This window comes from Hydractinia symbiolongicarpus, chromosome 6 (genome assembly GCF_029227915.1).
Source record: "Hydractinia symbiolongicarpus strain clone_291-10 chromosome 6, HSymV2.1, whole genome shotgun sequence".
Lineage (NCBI taxonomy): Eukaryota > Metazoa > Cnidaria > Hydrozoa > Anthoathecata > Hydractiniidae > Hydractinia > Hydractinia symbiolongicarpus.
In genome coordinates this window covers 4,244,055-4,265,606 of record NC_079880.1, presented here as the reverse complement: position 1 = coordinate 4,265,606, position 21,552 = coordinate 4,244,055, and the positions used below count along the sequence as shown (strand labels likewise).

Sequence of the window (21,552 nt, the reverse complement as noted above, 5' to 3'; positions counted from 1 at the left end):
CCCTGGGTACTTTCTTTGTATACTTTTGACTATGCGGGCCGAGTCCGGGGTTTACGGGAAATGGCGGGTTTTTGTTTGCCGGCGATTAAACTTCTTTTATTCAGCGTCTCATCAAAAATGAAAACATTTTTGAAAACTACAAGTCTCAAGCGTTTTAGTGGTGAAAAGATAATTTAAAAAATCGTTTTGCAAATGAGTTTACTCACAGGGTACTTTCTTTGTATACATTCGACTATACGGGCCAAGCCCGGGATTTACGGGAAATCGCGGGTTTTCGTTTGCCGGCAATTAAACCACTTGTATTAAGCGTCTCATCAAAAATGAATCCCGTGGTGAAATAATAATTTAAAAAATAGTTCGGGAAATGAGTTTACACCCTGGGTACTTTCTTTGTATACTTTTGACTATACGGGCCGAGTCCGGGATTTACGGGAAGACGCGGGTTTTCGTTTGCCGGCAATTAAACTTCTTTTATTCAGCGTCTCATCAAAAATGAAAACATTTTTAAAAACTACAAGTCTCATGCGTTTTAGTGGTGAAAAAAAATTTAAAAAATCGTTCGGGAAATGAGTTTACTCCCTGGGTACTTTCTTTGTATACTTTTGACTATACGGGCCGAGTCCGGGATTTACGGGAAGTCGCGGGTTTTCGTTTGCCGGCGATTAAACTTCTTTTATTCAGCGTCTCATCAAAAATGAAAATATTTTTAAATACTACAAGTCTCATGGGCTTTAGTGGTGAAATAATAATTTAAAAAATCGTTCGGGAAATGCGTTTACACCCTGGGTACTTTCTTTGTATACTTTTGACTATACGGGCCGAGTCCGGGATTTACGGGAAATCGCAGGTTTTCGTTTGCCGGCGATTAAACTTCTTTTATTCAGCGTCTCATCAAAAATGAAAACATTTTTGAAAACTACAAGTCTCATGCGATTTAGTGGTGAAAAAATAATTTAAAAAATCGTTTGGGAAATGAGTTTACTCCCTGGGTACTTTCTTTGTATACTTTTGACTATGCGGGCCGAGTCCGGGGTTTACGGGAAATGGCGGGTTTTCGTTTGCCGGCGATTAAACTTCTTTTATTCAGCGTCTCATCAAAAATGAAAACATTTTTAAAAACTACAAGTCTCAAGCGTTTTAGTGGTGAAAAGATAATTTAAAAAATCGTTTTGGAAATGAGTTTACTCACAGGGTACTTTCTTTGTATACATTCGACTATACGGGCCAAGCCCGGGATTTACGGGAAATCGCGGGTTTTCGTTTGCCGGCAATTAAACCACTTTTATTAAGCGTCTCATCAAAAATGAATCCCGTGGTGAAATAATAATTTAAAAAATAGTTCGGGAAATGAGTTTACACCCTGGGTACTTTCTTTGTATACTTTTGACTATACGGGCCGAGTCCGGGATTTACGGGAAATCGCAGGTTTTCGTTTGCCGGCGATTAAACTTCTTTTATTCAGCGTCTCATCAAAAATGAAAAAATTTTTATAAACTACAAGTCTTATGCGTTTTAGTGGTGAAAAAATAATTTAAAAAATCGTTCTGGAAATGAGTTTACTCCCTGGGTACTATCTTTGTATACTTTTGACTATACGGGCCAAGCCCGGGATTTACGGGAAATCTCGGGTTTTCGTTTGCCGGCGATTAAACAACTTTCATTAAGCGTCTCATCAAAAATGAAAACATTTTTAAAAACTACAAGTCTTATGCGTTTTAGTGGTGAAAAAATAATTTAAAAAATCGTTCTGGAAATGAGTTTACTCCCTGGGTACTATCTTTGTATACTTCTGACTATACGGGCCAAGCCCAGGATTTACGGGAAATCTCGGGTTTTCGTTTGCCGGCAATTAAACTTCTTTTATTCAGCGTCTCATCAAAAATGAAAACATTTTTAAAAACTACAAGTCTCATGCGTTTTAGTGGTGAAAAAAAATTTAAAAAATCGTTCGGGAAATGAGTTTACTCCCTGGGTACCTTCTTTATATACTTTTGACTATACGGGCCGAGTCCAGGATTTACGGGAAGTCGCGGGTTTTTGTTTGCCGGCGATTAAACTTCTTTTATTCAGCGTCTCATCAAAAATGAAAATATTTTTAAATACTACAAGTCTCATGGGCTTTAGTGGTGAAATAATAATTTAAAAAATCGTTCAGGAAATGCGTTTACACCCTGGGTACTTTCTTTGTATACTTTTGACTATACGGGCCGAGTCCGGGATTTACGGGAAATCGCAGGTTTTCGTTTGCCGGCGATTAAACTTCTTTTATTCAGGGTCTCATCAAAAATGAAAACATTTTTGAAAACTACAAGTCTCATGCGATTTAGTGGTGAAAAAATAATTTAAAAAATCGTTTGGGAAATGAGTTTACTCCCTGGGTACTTTCTTTGTATACTTTTGACTATGCGGGCCGAGTCCGGGGTTTACGGGAAATGGCGGGTTTTCGTTTGCCGGCGATTAAACTTCTTTTATTCAGCGTCTCATCAAAAATGAAAACATTTTTGAAAACTACAAGTCTCAAGCGTTTTAGTGGTGAAAAGATAATTTAAAAAATTGTTTTGGAAATGAGTTTACTCACAGGGTACTTTCTTTGTATACATTCGACTATACGGGCCAAGCCCGGGATTTACGGGAAATCGCGGGTTTTCGTTTGCCGGTAATTAAACCACTTTTATTAAGCGTCTCATCAAAAATGAATCCCGTGGTGAAATAATAATTTAAAAAATAGTTCGGGAAATGAGTTTACACCATGGGTACTTTCTTTGTATACTTTTGACTATACGGGCCGAGTCCGGGATTTACGGGAAATCGCAGGTTTTCGTTTGCCGGCGATTAAACTTCTTTTATTCAGCGTCTCATCAAAAATGAAAAAATTTTTATAAACTACAAGTCTTATGCGTTTTAGTGGTGAAAAAATAATTTAAAAAATCGTTCTGGAAATGAGTTTACTCCCTGGGTACTATCTTTGTATACTTTTGACTATACGGGCCAAGCCCGGGATTTACGGAAATCTCGGGTTTTCGTTTGCCGGCGATTAAACAACTTTCATTAAGCGTCTCATCAAAAATGAAAACATTTTTAAAAACTACAAGTCTTATGCGTTTTAGTGGTGAAAAAATAATTTAAAAAATCGTTCTGGAAATGAGTTTACTCCTTGGGTACTATCTTTGTATACTTTTGACTATACGGGCCAAGCCTAGGATTTACGGGAAATCTCGGGTTTTCGTTTGCCGGCGATTAAACCTCTTTCATTAGGCATCTCATCAAAAATGCAAACATTTTTGAAAACTACAAGTCTCATGCGTTTTAGTGTTGAAAAAATAAATTAAAAAATCGTTCTGGAAATGAGTTTACTCACAGGGTACTTTCTTTGTATACATTCGACTATACGGGCCAAGCCCGGGATTTACGGGAAATCGCGGGTTTTCGTTTGCCGGCGATTAAACAACTTTCATTAAGCGTCTCATCAAAAATGAAAACATTTCTGAAAACTACAAGTCTCATGCGTTTTAGTGGTGAAAATTAATTTAAAATATCGTTTGGGAAATGAGTTTACTCCCTGGGTACTTTCTTTGTATACTTTTGACTATACGGGCTGAGTCCGGGATTTACGGGAAGATGCGGGTTTTCATTTGCCGGCAATTAAACTTCTTTTATTCAGCGTCTCATCAAAAATGAAAACATTTTTAAAAACTACAAGTCTCATGCGTTTTAGTGGTGAAAAAAAATTTAAAAAATCGTTCGGGGAATGAGTTTACTCCCTGGGTACTTTCTTTGTATACTTTTGACTATACGGGCCGAGTCCGGGATTTACGGGAAGGCGCGGGTTTTCGTTTGCCGGCGATTAAACTTCTTTTATTCAGCGTCTCATCAAAAATGAAAATATTTTTAAATACTACAAGTCTCATGGGCTTTAGTGGTGAAATAATAATTTAAAAAATCGTTCGGGAAATGAGTTTACACCATGGGTACTTTCTTTGTATACTTTTGACTATACGAGCCGAGTCCGGGATTTACGGGAAATCGCAGGTGTTCGTTTGCCGGCGATTAAACTTCTTTTATTCAGCGTCTCATCAAAAATGAAAATATTTTTAAATACTACAAGTCTTATGGGCTTTAGTGGTGAAATAATAATTTAAAAAATCGTTCGGGAAATGAGTTTACACCCTGGGTACTTTCTTTGTATACTTTTGACTATACGGGCCGAGTCCGGGATTTACGGGAAATCGCAGGTTTTCGTTTGCCGGCGATTAAACTTCTTTTATTCAGCGTCTCATCAAAAATGAAAACATTTTTAAAAACTACAAGTCTCATGCGTTTAGTGGTAAAAAAATAATATAAAAAATCGTTCGGGAAATGAGTTTACTCCCTGGGTACTTTCTTTGTATACTTTTGACTATACGGGCGGAGTCCGGGATTTACGGGAAGACGCGGGTTTTCGTTTGCCGGCAATTAAACTTCTTTTATTCAGCGTCTCATCAAAAATGAAAACATTTTTAAAAACTACAAGTCTCATGCGTTTTAGTGGTGAAAAAAAATTTAAAAAATCGTTCGGGAAATGAGTTTACTCCCTGGGTACTTTCTTTGTATACTTTTGACTATACGGGCCGAGTCCGGGATTTACGGGAAATCGCAGGTTTTCGTTTGCCGGCGATTAAACTTCTTTTATTCAGCGTCTCATCGAAAATGAAAACATTTTTGAAAACTACAAGTCTCATGCGATTTAGTGGTGAAAAAATAATTTAAAAAATCGTTTGGGAAATGCGTTTACTCCCTGGGTACTTTCTTTGTATACTTTTGACTATGCGGGCCGAGTCCGGGGTTTACGGGAAATGGCGGGTTTTCGTTTGCCGGCGATTAAACTTCTTTTATTCAGCGTCTCATCAAAAATGAAAACATTTTTGAAAACTACAAGTCTCAAGCATTTTAGTGGTGAAAAGATAATTTAAAAAATCGTTTTGGAAATGAGTTTACTCACAGGGTACTTTCTTTGTATACATTCGACTATACGGGCCAACCCGGGATTTACGGGAAATCGCGGGTTTTCGTTTGCCGGCAATTAAACCACTTTTATTAAGCGTCTCATCAAAAATGAATCCCGTGGTGAAATAATAATTTAAAAAATAGTTCGGGAAATGAGTTTACACCCTGGGTACTTTCTTTGTATACTTTTGACTATACGGGCCGAGTCCGGGATTTACGGGAAATCGCAGGTTTTCGTTTGCCGGCGATTAAACTTCTTTTATTCAGCGTCTCATCAAAATTGAAAAAATTTTTATAAACTACAAGTTTTATGCGTTTTAGTGGTGAAAAAATAATTTAAAAAATCGTTCTGGAAATGAGTTTACTCCCTGGGTACTATCTTTGTATACTTTTGACTATACGGGCCAAGCCCGGGATTTACGGGAAATCTCGGGTTTTCGTTTGCCGGCGATTAAACAACTTTCATTAAGCGTCTCATCAAAAATAAAAACATTTTTAAAAACTACAAGTCTCATGCGTTTTAGTGTTGAAAAAATAAATTAAAAAATCGTTCTGGAAATGAGTTTACTCACAGGGTACTTTCTTTGTATACATTCGACTATACGGGCCAAGCCCGGGATTTACGGGAAATCGCGGGTTTTCGTTTGCCGGCTATTAAACAACTTTCATTAAGCGTCTCATCAAAAATGAAAACATTTCTGAAAACTACAAGTCTCATGCGTTTTAGTGGTGAAAATTAATTTAAAATATCGTTTGGGAAATGAGTTTTTACTCCCTGGGTACTTTCTTTGTATACTTTTGACTATACGGGCTGAGTCCGGGATTTACGGGAAGACGCGGATTTTCATTTGCCGGCAATTAAACTTCTTTTATTCAGCGTCTCATCAAAAATGAAAATATTTTTAAAAACTACAAGTCTCATGCGTTTTAGTGGTGAAAAAAAATTTAAAAAATCGTTCGGGGAATGAGTTTACTCCCTGGGTACTTTCTTTGTATACTTTTGACTATACGGGCCGAGTCCGGGATTTACGGGAAGGCGCGGGTTTTCGTTTGCCGGCGATTAAACTTCTTTTATTCAGCGTCTCATCAAAAATGAAAATATTTTTAAATACTACAAGTCTCATGGGCTTTAGTGGTGAAATAATAATTTAAAAAATCGTTCGGGAAATGAGTTTACACCCTGGGTACTTTCTTTGTATACTTTTGACTATACGGGCCGAGTCCGGGATTTACGGGAAATCGCAGGTTTTCGTTTGCCGGCGATTAAACTTCTTTTATTCAGCGTCTCATCAAAAATGAAAACATTTTTAAAAACTACAAGTCTCATGCGTTTTAGTGGTGAAAAAAAATTTAAAATATCGTTTGGGAAATGAGTTTACTCCCTGGGTACTTTCTTTGTATACTTTTGACTATACGGGCCGAGTCCGGGATTTACGGGAAGGCGCGGGTTTTCGTTTGCCGGCGATTAAACTTCTTTTATTCAGCGTCTCATCAAAAATGAAAATATTTTTAAATACTACAAGTCTCATGGGCTTTAGTGGTGAAATAATAATTTAAAAAATCGTTCGGGAAATGAGTTTACACCCTGGGTACTTTCTTTGTATACTTTTGACTATACGGGCCGAGTCCGGGATTTACGGGAAATCGCAGGTTTTCGTTTGCCGGCGATTAAACTTCTTTTATTCAGCGTCTCATCAAAAATGAAAACATTTTTAAAAACTACAAGTCTCATGCGTTTTAGTGGTGAAAAAAAATTTAAAATATCGTTTGGGAAATGAGTTTACTCCCTGGGTACTTTCTTTGTATACTTTTGACTATACGGGCTGAGTCCGGGATTTACGGGAAGACGCGGATTTTCATTTGCCGGCAATTAAACTTCTTTTATTCAGCGTCTCATCAAAAATGAAAATATTTTTAAAAACTACAAGTCTCATGCGTTTTAGTGGTGAAAAAAAATTTAAAAAATCGTTCGGGGAATGAGTTTACTCCCTGGGTACTTTCTTTGTATACTTTTGACTATACGGGCCGAGTCCGGGATTTACGGGAAGGCGCGGGTTTTCGTTTGCCGGCGATTAAACTTCTTTTATTCAGCGTCTCATCAAAAATGAAAATATTTTTAAATACTACAAGTCTCATGGGCTTTAGTGGTGAAATAATAATTTAAAAAATCGTTCGGGAAATGAGTTTACACCCTGGGTACTTTCTTTGTATACTTTTGACTATACGGGCCGAGTCCGGGATTTACGGGAAATCGCAGGTTTTCGTTTGCCGGCGATTAAACTTCTTTTATTCAGCGTCTCATCAAAAATGAAAACATTTTTAAAAACTACAAGTCTCATGCGTTTTAGTGGTGAAAAAAAATTTAAAATATCGTTTGGGAAATGAGTTTACTCCCTGGGTACTTTCTTTGTATACTTTTGACTATACGGGCTGAGTCCGGGATTTACGGGAAGACGCGGATTTTCATTTGCCGGCAATTAAACTTCTTTTATTCAGCGTCTCATCAAAAATGAAAATATTTTTAAAAACTACAAGTCTCATGCGTTTTAGTGGTGAAAAAAAATTTAAAAAATCGTTCGGGGAATGAGTTTACTCCCTGGGTACTTTCTTTGTATACTTTTGACTATACGGGCCGAGTCCAAGATTTACGGGAAGGCGCGGGTTTTCGTTTGCCGGCGATTAAACTTCTTTTATTCAGCGTCTCATCAAAAATGAAAATATTTTTAAATACTACAAGTCTCATGGGCTTTAGTGGTGAAATAATAATTTAAAAAATCGTTCGGGAAATGAGTTTACACCCTGGGTACTTTCTTTGTATACTTTTGACTATACGGGCCGAGTCCGGGATTTACGGGAAATCGCAGGTTTTCGTTTGCCGGCGATTAAACTTCTTTTATTCAGCGTCTCATCAAAAATGAAAACATTTTTAAAAACTACAAGTCTCATGCGTTTAGTGGTAAAAAAATAATATAAAAAATCGTTCGGGAAATGAGTTTACTCCTTGGGTACTTTCTTTGTATACTTTTGACTATACGGGCCGAGTCCGGGATTTACGGGAAGACGCGGGTTTTCGTTAGCCGGCAATTAAACTTCTTTTATTCAGCGTCTCATCAAAAATGAAAACATTTTTAAAAACTACAAGTCTCATGCGTTTTAGTGGTGAAAAAAAATTTAAAAAATCGTTCGGGAAATGAGTTTACTCCCTGGGTACTTTCTTTGTATACTTTTGACTATACGGGCCGAGTCCGGGATTTACGGGAAGTCGCGGGTTTTCGTTTGCCGGCGATTAAACTTCTTTTATTCAGCGTCTCATCAAAAATGAAAATATTTTTAAATACTACAAGTCTCATGGGCTTTAGTGGTGAAATAATAATTTAAAAAATCGTTCGGGAAATGCCTTTACACCCTGGGTACTTTCTTTGTATACTTTTGACTATACGGGCCGAGTCCGGGATTTACGGGAAATCGCAGGTTTTCGTTTGCCGGCGATTAAACTTCTTTTATTCAGCGTCTCATCAAAAATGAAAACATTTTTGAAAACTACAAGTCTCATGCGATTTAGTGGTGAAAAAATAATTTAAAAAATCGTTTGGGAAATGAGTTTACTCACTGGGTACTTTCTTTGTATACTTTTGACTATGCGGGCCGAGTCCGGGGTTTACGGGAAATGGCGGGTTTTCGTTTGCCGGCGATTAAACTTCTTTTATTCAGCGTCTCATCAAAAATGAAAACATTTTTGAAAACTACAAGTCTCAAGCGTTTTAGTGGTAAAAAGATAATTTAAAAAATCGTTTTGGAAATGAGTTTACTCACAGGGTACTTTCTTTGTATACATTCGACTATACGGGCCAAGCCCGGGATTTACGGGAAATCGCGGGTTTTCGTTTGCCGGCAATTAAACCACTTTTATTAAGCGTCTCATCAAAAATGAATCCCGTGGTGAAATAATAATTTGAAAAATAGTTCGGGAAATGAGTTTACACCCTGGGTACTTTCTTTGTATACTTTTGACTATACGGGCCGAGTCCGGGATTTACGGGAAATCGCAGGTTTTCGTTTGCCGGCGATTAAACTTCTTTTATTCAGCGTCTCATCAAAAATGAAAAAAATTTTATAAACTACAAGTCTTATGCGTTTTAGTGGTGAAAAAATAATTTAAAAAATCGTTCTGGAAATGAGTTTACTCCCTGGGTACTATCTTTGTATACTTTTGACTATACGGGCCAAGCCCGGGATTTACGGGAAATCTCGGGTTTTCGTTTGCCGGCGATTAAACAACTTTCATTAAGCGTCTCATCAAAAATGAAAACATTTTTAAAAACTACAAGTCTTATGCGTTTTAGTGGTGAAAAAATAATTTAAAAAATCGTTCTGGAAATGAGTTTACTCCCTGGGTACTATCTTTGTATACTTTTGACTATACGGGCCAAGCCCAGGATTTACGGGAAATCTCGGGTTTTTGTTTGCCGGCGATTAAACCTCTTTCATTAGGCATCTCATCAAAAATGAAAACATTTCTGAAAACTACAAGTCTCATGCGTTTTAGTGGTGAAAATTAATTTAAAATATCGTTTGGGAAATGAGTTTACTCCCTGGGTACTTTCTTTGTATACTTTTGACTATACGGGCCGAGTCCGGGATTTACGGGAAGACGCGGGTTTTCATTTGCCGGCAATTAAACTTCTTTTATTCAGCGTCTCATCAAAAATGAAAACATTTTTAAAAACTACAAGTCTCATGCGTTTAGTGGTAAAAAAATAATATAAAAAATCGTTCGGGAAATGAGTTTACTCCCTGGGTACTTTCTTTGTATACTTTTGACTATACGGGCCGAGTCCGGGATTTACGGGAAGACGCGGGTTTTCGTTAGCCGGCAATTAAACTTCTTTTATTCAGCGTCTCATCAAAAATGAAAACATTTTTAAAAACTACAAGTCTCATGCGTTTTAGTGGTGAAAAAAAATTTAAAAAATCGTTCGGGAAATGAGTTTACTCCCTGGGTACTTTCTTTGTATACTTTTGACTATACGGGCCGAGTCCGGGATTTACGGGAAGTCGCGGGTTTTCGTTTGCCGGCGATTAAACTTCTTTTATTCAGCGTCTCATCAAAAATGAAAATATTTTTAAATACTACAAGTCTCATGGGCTTTAGTGGTGAAATAATAATTTAAAAAATCGTTCGGGAAATGCCTTTACACCCTGGGTACTTTCTTTGTATACTTTTGACTATACGGGCCGAGTCCGGGATTTACGGGAAATCGCAGGTTTTCGTTTGCCGGCGATTAAACTTCTTTTATTCAGCGTCTCATCAAAAATGAAAACATTTTTGAAAACTACAAGTCTCATGCGATTTAGTGGTGAAAAAATAATTTAAAAAATCGTTTGGGAAATGAGTTTACTCACTGGGTACTTTCTTTGTATACTTTTGACTATGCGGGCCGAGTCCGGGGTTTACGGGAAATGGCGGGTTTTCGTTTGCCGGCGATTAAACTTCTTTTATTCAGCGTCTCATCAAAAATGAAAACATTTTTGAAAACTACAAGTCTCAAGCGTTTTAGTGGTAAAAAGATAATTTAAAAAATCGTTTTGGAATTGAGTTTACTCACAGGGTACTTTCTTTGTATACATACGACTATACGGGCCAAGCCCGGGATTTACGGGAAATCGCGGGTTTTCGTTTGCCGGCAATTAAACCACTTTTATTAAGCGTCTCATCAAAAATGAATCCCGTGGTGAAATAATAATTTGAAAAATAGTTCGGGAAATGAGTTTACACCCTGGGTACTTTCTTTGTATACTTTTGACTATACGGGCCGAGTCCGGGATTTACGGGAAATCGCAGGTTTTCGTTTACCGGCGATTAAACTTCTTTTATTCAGCGTCTCATCAAAAATGAAAAAAATTTTATAAACTACAAGTCTTATGCGTTTTAGTGGTGAAAAAATAATTTAAAAAATCGTTCTGGAAATGAGTTTACTCCCTGGGTACTATCTTTGTATACTTTTGACTATACGGGCCAAGCCCGGGATTTACGGGAAATCTCGGGTTTTCGTTTGCCGACGATTAAACAACTTTCATTAAGCGTCTCATCAAAAATGAAAACATTTTTAAAAACTACAAGTCTTATGCGTTTTAGTGGTGAAAAAATAATTTAAAAAATCGTTCTGGAAATGAGTTTACTCCCTGGGTACTATCTTTGTATACTTTTGACTATACGGGCCAAGCCCAGGATTTACGGGAAATCTCGGGTTTTTGTTTGCCGGCGATTAAACCTCTTTCATTAGGCATCTCATCAAAAATGCAAACATTTTTGAAAACTACAAGTCTCATGCGTTTTAGTGTTGAAAAAATAAATTAAAAAATCGTTCTGGAAATGAGTTTACTCACAGGGTACTTTCTTTGTATACATTCGACTATACGGGCCAAGCCCGGGATTTACGGGAAATCGCGGGTTTTCGTTTGCCGGCGATTAAACAACTTTCATTAAGCGTCTCATCAAAAATGAAAACATTTCTGAAAACTACAAGTCTCATGCGTTTTAGTGGTGAAAATTAATTTAAAATATCGTTTGGGAAATGAGTTTACTCCCTGGGTACTTTCTTTGTATACTTTTGACTATACGGGCCGAGTCCGGGATTTACGGGAAGACGCGGGTTTTCATTTGCCGGCAATTAAACTTCTTTTATTCAGCGTCTCATCAAAAATGAAAACATTTTTAAAAACTACAAGTCTCATGCGTTTTAGTGGTGAAAAAAAATTTAAAAAATCTTTCGGGGAATGAGTTTACTCCCTGGGTACTTTCTTTGTATACTTTTGACTATACGGGACGAGTCCGGGATTTACGGGAAGGCGCGGGTTTTCGTTTGCCGGCGATTAAACTTCTTTTATTCAGCGTCTCATCAAAAATAAAAAATATTTTTATATACTACAAGTCTCATGGGCTTTAGTGGTGAAATAATAATTTAAAAAATCGTTCGGGAAATAAGTTTACACCCTGGGTACTTTCTTTGTATACTTTTGACTATACGAGCCGAGTCCGGGATTTACGGGAAATCGCAGGTTTTCGTTTGCCGGCGATTAAACTTCTTTTATTCAGCGTCTCATCAAAAATGAAAATATTTTTAAATACTACAAGTCTTATGGGCTTTAGTGGTGAAATAATAATTTAAAAAATCGTTCGGGAAATGAGTTTACACCCTGGGTACTTTCTTTGTATACTTTTGACTATACGGGCCGAGTCCGGGATTTACGGGAAATCGCAGGTTTTCGTTTGCCGGCGATTAAACTTCTTTTATTCAGCGTCTCATCAAAAATGAAAACATTTCTGAAAACTACAAGTCTCATGCGTTTTAGTGGTGAAAATTAATTTAAAATATCGTTTGGGAAATGAGTTTACTCCCTGGGTACTTTCTTTGTATACTTTTGACTATACGGGCCGAGTCCGGGATTTACGGGAAATCGCAGGTTTTCGTTTGCCGGCGATTAAACCTCTTTTATTCAGCATCTCATCAAAAATGAAAACATTTCTGAAAACTACAAGTCTCATGCGTTTTAGTGGTGAAAATTAATTTAAAATATCGTTTGGGAAATGAGTTTACTCCCTGCGTACTTTGTTTGTATACTTTTGACCATACGGGCCGAGTCCGGGATTTACGGGAAATCGCAGGTTTTCGTTTGCCGGCGATTAAACTTCTTTTATTCAGCGTCTCATCAAAAATGAGAATATTTTTAAATACTACAAGTCTCATGGGCTTTAGTGGTGAAATAATAATTTAAAAAATCGTTCGGGAAATGAGTTTACACCCTGGGTACTTTCTTTGTATACTTTTGACTATACGGGCCGAGTCCGGGATTTACGGCAAATCGCAGGTTTTCGTTTGCCGGCGATTAAACTTCTTTTATTCAGCGTCTCATCAAAAATGAAAACATTTTTGAAAACTACAAGTCTCATGCGATTTAGTGGTGAAAAAATAATTTAAAAAATCGTTTGGGAAATGAGTTTACTCCCTGGGTACTTTCTTTGTATACTTTTGACTATGCGGGCCGAGTCCGGGGTTTACGGGAAATGGCGGGTTTTCGTTTTCCGGCGATTAAACTTCTTTTATTCAGCGTCTCATCAAAAATGAAAACATTTTTGAAAACTACAAGTCTCATGGGCTTTAGTGGTAAAATAATAATTTAAAAAATCGTTCGGGAAATGAGTTTACACCCCGGGTACTTTCTTTGTATACTTTTGACTATACGGGCCAAGCCCGTGATTTACGGGAAATCGCGGGTTTTCGTTTGCCGGCGATTAAACAACTTTCATTAAGCGTCTCATCAAAAATGAAAACATTTCTGAAAACTACAAGTCTCATGCGTTTTAGTGGTGAAAATTAATTTAAAATATCGTTTGGGAAATGAGTTTACTTCCTGGGTAATTTCTTTGTATACTTTTGACTATACGGGCCGAGTCCGGGATTTACGGGAAATCGCAGGTTTTCGTTTGCCGGCGATTAAACTTCTTTTATTCAGCGTCTCATCAAAAATGAAAATATTTTTAAATACTACAAGTCTTATGGGCTTTAGTGGTGAAATAATAATTTAAAAAATCGTTCGGGAAATGAGTTTACACCCTGGGTACTTTCTTTGTATACTTTTGACTATACGGGCCGAGTCCGGGATTTACGGGAAATCGCAGGTTTTCGTTTGCCGGCGATTAAACTTCTTTTATTCAGCGTCTCATCAAAAATGAAAACATTTCTGAAAACTACAAGTCTCATGCGTTTTAGTGGTGAAAATTAATTTAAAATATCGTTTGGGAAATGAGTTTACTCCCTGGGTACTTTCTTTGTATACTTTTGACTATACGGGCCGAGTCCGGGATTTACGGGAAATCGCAGGTTTTCGTTTGCCGGCGATTAAACCTCTTTTATTCAGCATCTCATCAAAAATGAAAACATTTCTGAAAACTACAAGTCTCATGCGTTTTAGTGGTGAAAATTAATTTAAAATATCGTTTGGGAAATGAGTTTACTCCCTGCGTACTTTGTTTGTATACTTTTGACCATACGGGCCGAGTCCGGGATTTACGGGAAATCGCAGGTTTTCGTTTGCCGGCGATTAAACTTCTTTTATTCAGCGTCTCATCAAAAATGAGAATATTTTTAAATACTACAAGTCTCATGGGCTTTAGTGGTGAAATAATAATTTAAAAAATCGTTCGGGAAATGAGTTTACACCCTGGGTACTTTCTTTGTATACTTTTGACTATACGGGCCGAGTCCGGGATTTACGGCAAATCGCAGGTTTTCGTTTGCCGGCGATTAAACTTCTTTTATTCAGCGTCTCATCAAAAATGAAAACATTTTTGAAAACTACAAGTCTCATGCGATTTAGTGGTGAAAAAATAATTTAAAAAATCGTTTGGGAAATGAGTATACTCCCTGGGTACTTTCTTTGTATACTTTTGACTATGCGGGCCGAGTCCGGGGTTTACGGGAAATGGCGGGTTTTCGTTTTCCGGCGATTAAACTTCTTTTATTCAGCGTCTCATCAAAAATGAAAACATTTTTGAAAACTACAAGTCTCATGGGCTTTAGTGGTAAAATAATAATTTAAAAAATCGTTCGGGAAATGAGTTTACACCCCGGGTACTTTCTTTGTATACTTTTGACTATACGGGCCAAGCCCGTGATTTACGGGAAATCGCGGGTTTTCGTTTGCCGGCGATTAAACAACTTTCATTAAGCGTCTCATCAAAAATGAAAACATTTCTGAAAACTACAAGTCTCATGCGTTTTAGTGGTGAAAATTAATTTAAAATATCGTTTGGGAAATGAGTTTACTTCCTGGGTAATTTCTTTGTATACTTTTGACTATACGGGCCGAGTCCGGGATTTACGGGAAATCGCAGGTTTTCGTTTGCCGGCGATTAAACTTCTTTTATTCAGCGTCTCATCAAAAATGAAAACATTTTTGAAAACTACAAGGCTCATGCGTTTTAGTGGTGAAAAAATAATTTAAAAAATCGTTCGGGAAATGAGTTTACTTCCTGGGTACTTTCTTTGTATACTTTTGACTATACGGGCTGAGTCCGGGATTTACGGGAAGTCGCGGGTTTTCGTTTTCCGGCGATTAAACTTCTTTTATTCAGCGTCTCATCAAAAATGAAAATATTTTTAAATACTACAAGTCTCATGGGCTTTAGTGGTGAAATAATAATTTAAAAAATAGTTCGGGAAATGAGTTTACACCCTGGGTACTTTCTTTGTTGAAGAAGTTTATTCATATCTTTGTTCCTATCCTCACTAATATTATAAATTTTTGTTTACAGTCTAATATTTTTCCTGATGATTTAAAACTTGCAGAGGTTATACCTGTTTTTAAGAAGGATGACTGTAATGATAAGGAGAACTATAGACCTGTTAGCTTGCTTCCCTGTTTATCAAAGGTTTTTGAAAGAATTATTCTTAATCAAATGCACACTTTTACGCATGACAAACTCAGCCCTCATCTATCAGGCTTCAGAAAGGGTTATAATACACAATATGCTCTCATTCGAATGATTGAACAATGGAAAAGCACACTTGATAATAAGGGTGTAGTTGGAGCAGTGCTAATGGACCTTTCAAAAGCTTTTGATACTATCAACCATGATTTGCTTATTGCAAAGCTGCATGCCTATGGTTTTTCTGAATCTTCTTTATTATTTATTCACTCATACTTGAAAAATCGTTTTCAGAGAACCAGAATAAATTCTTCTTTTAGCGAATGGCTTCCTCTTCAAGTTGGAGTTCCACAAGGATCAATCTTAGGACCTCCTTTCTTCAATTATTCTATAAACGATTTATTCTGGTTCATTATTCAATCATCCCTTTGTAACTTTGCAGATGATAACACCTTATATGCTTGTGAAAATTCATTAGAAGATGTAAAACAAACACTGCTTACTAATTTGGTCATAGTTAATAATTGGTTTTATGAAAATTACTTAGCAATAAATTTGAAAAAGTATCAATATATTGTATTAGGTCATCACGATGAAAGTTTGATATTTAACCATTTGAAAATTGCGTGTAAATCGTCTGTAGTGCTTCTTGGTGTCACGATTGACTCGAGACTAAACTTTCATTCGCATGTCAAAAACATCTGTAATAAGGCTAGTAGGAAACTCAACGTGCTTCAAAGGATATCTTCCTTTTTGACACCCAAGATAAAGCGTTTTCTCTTCAATTCATTTATTTTGTCTCAGTTTTCTTACTGTCCCTTAGTATGGATGTTTTGTGGAAAAGTTGCGAATAATCGAATCAATCGTATTCATGAACGTTGTCTAAGAATCATACAGGACGATATAAATGGCAGTTACGATGAACTTTTATCTTTATGTAATGTTAAAAATATTCACATCATCAATTTACAGAATTTAATGAAAGAGGTTTACAAATTTTTAAATGGATTGTCACCTCTATATATGAACGAGATATTTTCTGTTAGGGAAAACATGTACAACGTTCGTTGCTTTAATTTGATCAGGCGACCAACTTGTCGGACAACGTACTATGGCTTAAATACTTTATCAAATATTGCAGGGAAGCTATGGATATCTGTGCCTGACGCTACAAAGAATGCTCCTTCTCTCGAAGCCTTCCGTAGCTCAATAAAATTTTGGGAAGGTGATGTTTGCACCTGTAAATTATGCATGGATATACCATACATATTTTAACTTTACTTATTTATTTATTTATTTTTCTTATTCTTTATCGCTGTTTGCCTTGTTTTACGTTTTGTTGTCGATTTAAATTAGTTATTTAAATACTATTGTATCTATCGACGTTAAATAAAGAGAAAATCAAAAATCAAAAAAAAAAAAAAAATCCGGGATTTACGGGAAATCGCGGATTTTTGTTTGAGGGCGATTAAACTTCTTTTACTCAGCGTCTCATCAAAAATGAAAACATTTTTGAAAACTACAAGTCTCATGCGTTTTAGTGGTGAAAAAAAAATTTAAAAAATCGTTCGGGAAATGAGTTTACTCCCTGGGTACTTTCTTTGTATACATTCGACTATACGGGCCAAGCCCAGGATTTACGGGAAAACGCGGGATTTCGTTTGCCGGCGATTAAACCTCTTTCATTAAGCGTCTCATCAAAATGAAAACAATTTTGAAAACTACAAGTCTCATGCGTTTTAGTGGTGAAAAAAAAAATTAAAAAATCGTTCGGGAAATGAGTTTACTCCCTGGGTACTTTCTTTGTATACATTCGACTATACGGGCCAAGCCCGGGATTTACGGGAAATCGCGGGATTTCGTTTGCCGGCGATTAAACCTCTTTTAATAAGCGTCTCATCAAAAATGAAAACATTTTTGAAAACTACATGTCTCATGCGTTTTAGTGGTGAAAAAATACTTTAAAAAATCGTTCGGGAAATGAGTTAACTCCCTGGGTACTTTCTTTGTATACTTTGGACTATACGGGCCGAGTCCGGGATTTACGGGAAATCGCGGATTTTCGTTTGAGGGCGATTAAACTTCTTTTATTCAGCGTCTCATCAAAAATGAAAATATTTTTGAAAACTACAAGTCTCATGCGTTGTAGTGGTGAAAAAATAATATAAAAAATCGTTCGGATAATGAGTTTACTCGCTGGGTACTTTCTTTGTATACTTTTGACTATACGGGCCGAGTCCGGGGTTTACGGGAAATGGCGGGTTTTCGTTTGCCGGCGATTAAACTTCTTTTATTCAGTGTCTCATCAAAAATGAAAACATTTTTGAAAACTACAAGTCTCATGCGTTGTAGTGGTGAAAAAATAATTTAAAAAATCGTTCGGAAAATGAGTTTACTCACAGGGTACTTTCTTTGTATACATTCGACTATACGGGCCAAGCCCCGGATTTACGGGAAAACGCGGGATTTCGTTTGCCGGCGATTAAACCTCTTTCATTAAGCGTCTCATCAAAAATGAAAACATTTTTGAAAACTACAAGTCTCATGCGTTTTAGTGGTGAAAAAATAATTTAAAAAATCGTTCGGGAAATGAGTTTACTCCCTGGGTACTTTCTTTGTATACTTTTGACTATACGGGTCGAGTCCGGGATTTACGGGAAATCGCGGATTTTCGTTTGCCGGCGATTAAACTTCTTTTATTCAGCGTCCCATCAAATATGAAAATATTTTTGAAAACTACACGTCTCATGCGTTTAGTGGTAAAGAAAATAATATAAAAAATCGTTCGGGAAATGAGTTTACTCCCTGGGTACTTTCTTTGTATACTTTTGACTATACGGGTCGAGTCCGGGGTTTACGGGAAATCGCGGGATTTCGTTTGCCGGCGATTAAACTTCTTTCATTAACCCTCTCATCAAAAATGAAAATATTTTTGAAAACTACAAGTCTCATGCGTTGTAGTGGTGAAAAAATAATTTAAAAATCGTTCGGAAAATGAGTTTACTCCCTGGGTACTTTCTTTGTATACATTCGACTACACGGGCCAAGCCCGGGATTTACGGGAAATCGCGGGATTTCGTTTGCCGGCGATTAAACTTCTTTCATTAACCCTCTCATCAAAAATGAAAATATTTTTGAAAACTACAAGTCTCATGCGTTGTAGTGGTGAAAAAATAATTTAAAAATCGTTCGGAAAATGAGTTTACTCCCTGGGTACTTTCTTTGTATACTTTTGACTATACGGGCCGAGTCGGGGATTTACGGGAAGACGCGGGTTTTCGTTTGCCGGCGATTAAACTTCTTTTATTCAGCGTCTCATCAAAAATGAAAATATTTTTAAATACTACAAGTCTCATGGGCTTTAGTGGTGAAATAATAATTTAAAAAATCGTTCGGGAAATGAGTTTACACCCTGGGTACATTCTTTGTATACTTTTGACTATACGGGCCGAGTCCGGGATTTACGGGAAATCGCAGGTTTTCGTTTGCCGGCGATTAAACTTCTTTTATTCAGCGTCTCATCAAAAATGAAAATATTTTCAAATACTACAAGTCTCATGGGCTTTAGTGGTGAAATAATAATTTAAAAAATCGTTCGGGAAATGAGTTTACACCCTGGGTACTTTCTTTGTATACATTTGACTATACGGGCCGAGTCCGGGATTTACGGGAAATCGCAGGTTTTCGTTTGCCGGCGATTAAACTTCTTTTATTCAGCGTCTCATCAAAAATGAAAAAAATTTTATAAACTACAAGTCTCATGCGATTTAGTGGTGAAATAATAATTTAAAAAATCGTTCTGGAAATGAGTTTACTCCCTGGGTACTATCTTTGTATACTTTTGACTATACGGGCCAAGCCCGGGATTTACGGGAAATCTCGGGTTTTCGTTTGCCGGCGATTAAACAACTTTCATTAAGCGTCTCATCAAAAATGAAAACATTTTTGAAAACGACAAGTCTCATGCGTTTTAGTGGTGAAAAAATAATTTAAAAAATCGTTCGAGAAATGAGTTTACTCCCTGGGTACTTTCTTTGTATACTTTTGACTATACGGGTCGAGTCCGGGATTTACGGGAAATCGCGGATTTTCGTTTGCCGGCGATTAAACTTCTTTTATTCAGCGTCCCATCAAATATGAAAATATTTTTGAAAACTACACGTCTCATGCGTTTAGTGGTAAAGAAAATAATATAAAAAATCGTTCGGGAAATGAGTTTACTCCCTGGGTACTTTCTTTGTATACTTTTGACTATACGGGTCGAGTCCGGGGTTTACGGGAAATGGCGGGTTTTCGTTTGCCGTCGATTAAACTTCTTTTATTCAGCGTCTCATCAAAAATGAAAACATTTTTAAAAACTACAAGTCTCATGCGTTTTAGTGGTGAAAAGATAATTTAAAAAATCGTTTTGGAAATAAGTTTACTCACAGGGTACTTTCTTTGTATACATTCGACTACACGGGCCAAGCCCGGGATTTACGGGAAATCGCGGGATTTCGTTTGCCGGCGATTAAACTTCTTTCATTAACCCTCTCATCAAAAATGAAAATATTTTTGAAAACTACAAGTCTCATGCGTTGTAGTGGTGAAAAAATAATTTAAAAATCGTTCGGAAAATGAGTTTACTCCCTGGGTACTTTTTTTGTATACTTTTGACTATACGGGCCGAGTCCGGGGTTTACGGGAAATGGCGGGTTTTCGTTTGCCTGCGATTAAACTTCTTTTATTCAGTGTCTCATCAAAAATGAAAACATTTTTGAAAACTACAAGTCTCATGCGTTGTAGTGGTGAAAAAATAATTTAAAAAATCGTTCCGAAAATGAGTTTACTCACAGGGTACTTTCTTTGTATACATTCGACTATACGGGCCAAGCCCCGGATTTACGGGAAAACGCAGGATTTCGTTTGCCGGCGATTAAACCTCTTTCATTAAGCGTCTCATCAAAAATGAAAACATTTTTGAAAACTACAAGTCTCATGCGTTTTAGTGGTGAAATAATAATTTAAAAAATCGTTCTGGAAATGAGTTTACTCACAGGGTACTTTCTTTGTATACATTCGACTATACGGGCCAAGCCCGGGATTTACGGGAAATCGCGGGTTTTCGTTTGCCGGCGATTAAACAACTTTCATTAAGCGTCTCATCCAAAATGAAAACATTTTTGAAAACTACAAGTCTCATGGGCTTTAGTGGTAAAATAATAATTTAAAAAATCGTTCGGGAAATGAGTTTACACCCCGGGTACTTTCTTTGTATACTTTTGACTATACGGGCCAAGCCCGTGATTTACGGGAAATCGCGGGTTTTCGTTTGCCGGCGATTAAACAACTTTCATTAAGCGTCTCATCAAAAATGAAAACATTTCTGAAAACTACAAGTCTCATGCGTTTTAGTGGTGAAAATTAATTTAAAATATCGTTTGGGAAATGAGTTTACTTCCTGGGTAATTTCTTTGTATACTTTTGACTATACGGGCCGAGTCCGGGATTTACGGGAAATCGCAGGTTTTCGTTTGCCGGCGATTAAACTTCTTTTATTCAGCGTCTCATCAAAAATGAAAACATTTTTGAAAACTACAAGGCTCATGCGTTTTAGTGGTGAAAAAATAATTTAAAAAATCGTTCGGGAAATGAGTTTACTTCCTGGGTACTTTCTTTGTATACTTTTGACTATACGGGCTGAGTCCGGGATTTACGGGAAGTCGCGGGTTTTCGTTTTCCGGCGATTAAACTTCTTTTATTCAGCGTCTCATCAAAAATGAAAATATTTTTAAATACTACAAGTCTCATGGGCTTTAGTGGTGAAATAATAATTTAAAAAATAGTTCGGGAAATGAGTTTACACCCTGGGTACTTTCTTTGTTGAAGAAGTTTATTCATATCTTTGTTCCTATCCTCACTAATATTATAAATTTTTGTTTACAGTCTAATATTTTTCCTGATGATTTAAAACTTGCAGAGGTTATACCTGTTTTTAAGAAGGATGACTGTAATGATAAGGAGAACTATAGACCTGTTAGCTTGCTTCCCTGTTTATCAAAGGTTTTTGAAAGAATTATTCTTAATCAAATGCACACTTTTACGCATGACAAACTCAGCCCTCATCTATCAGGCTTCAGAAAGGGTTATAATACACAATA

General features: G+C 36.8%; 1 long non-coding RNA gene across 1 annotated transcript; it reads left to right on the top strand.

The window, feature by feature from the left end:
• Positions 1 to 4,280: 4,280 nt before the first annotated feature.
• Positions 4,281 to 20,834, top strand: LOC130647760 (uncharacterized). Its single transcript, XR_008982880.1, has 2 exons — positions 4,281 to 5,041; positions 20,310 to 20,834. It is a non-coding gene; the product is annotated as an uncharacterized LOC130647760 (long non-coding RNA).
• The last annotated feature ends 718 nt before the right edge of the window (positions 20,835 to 21,552 follow it).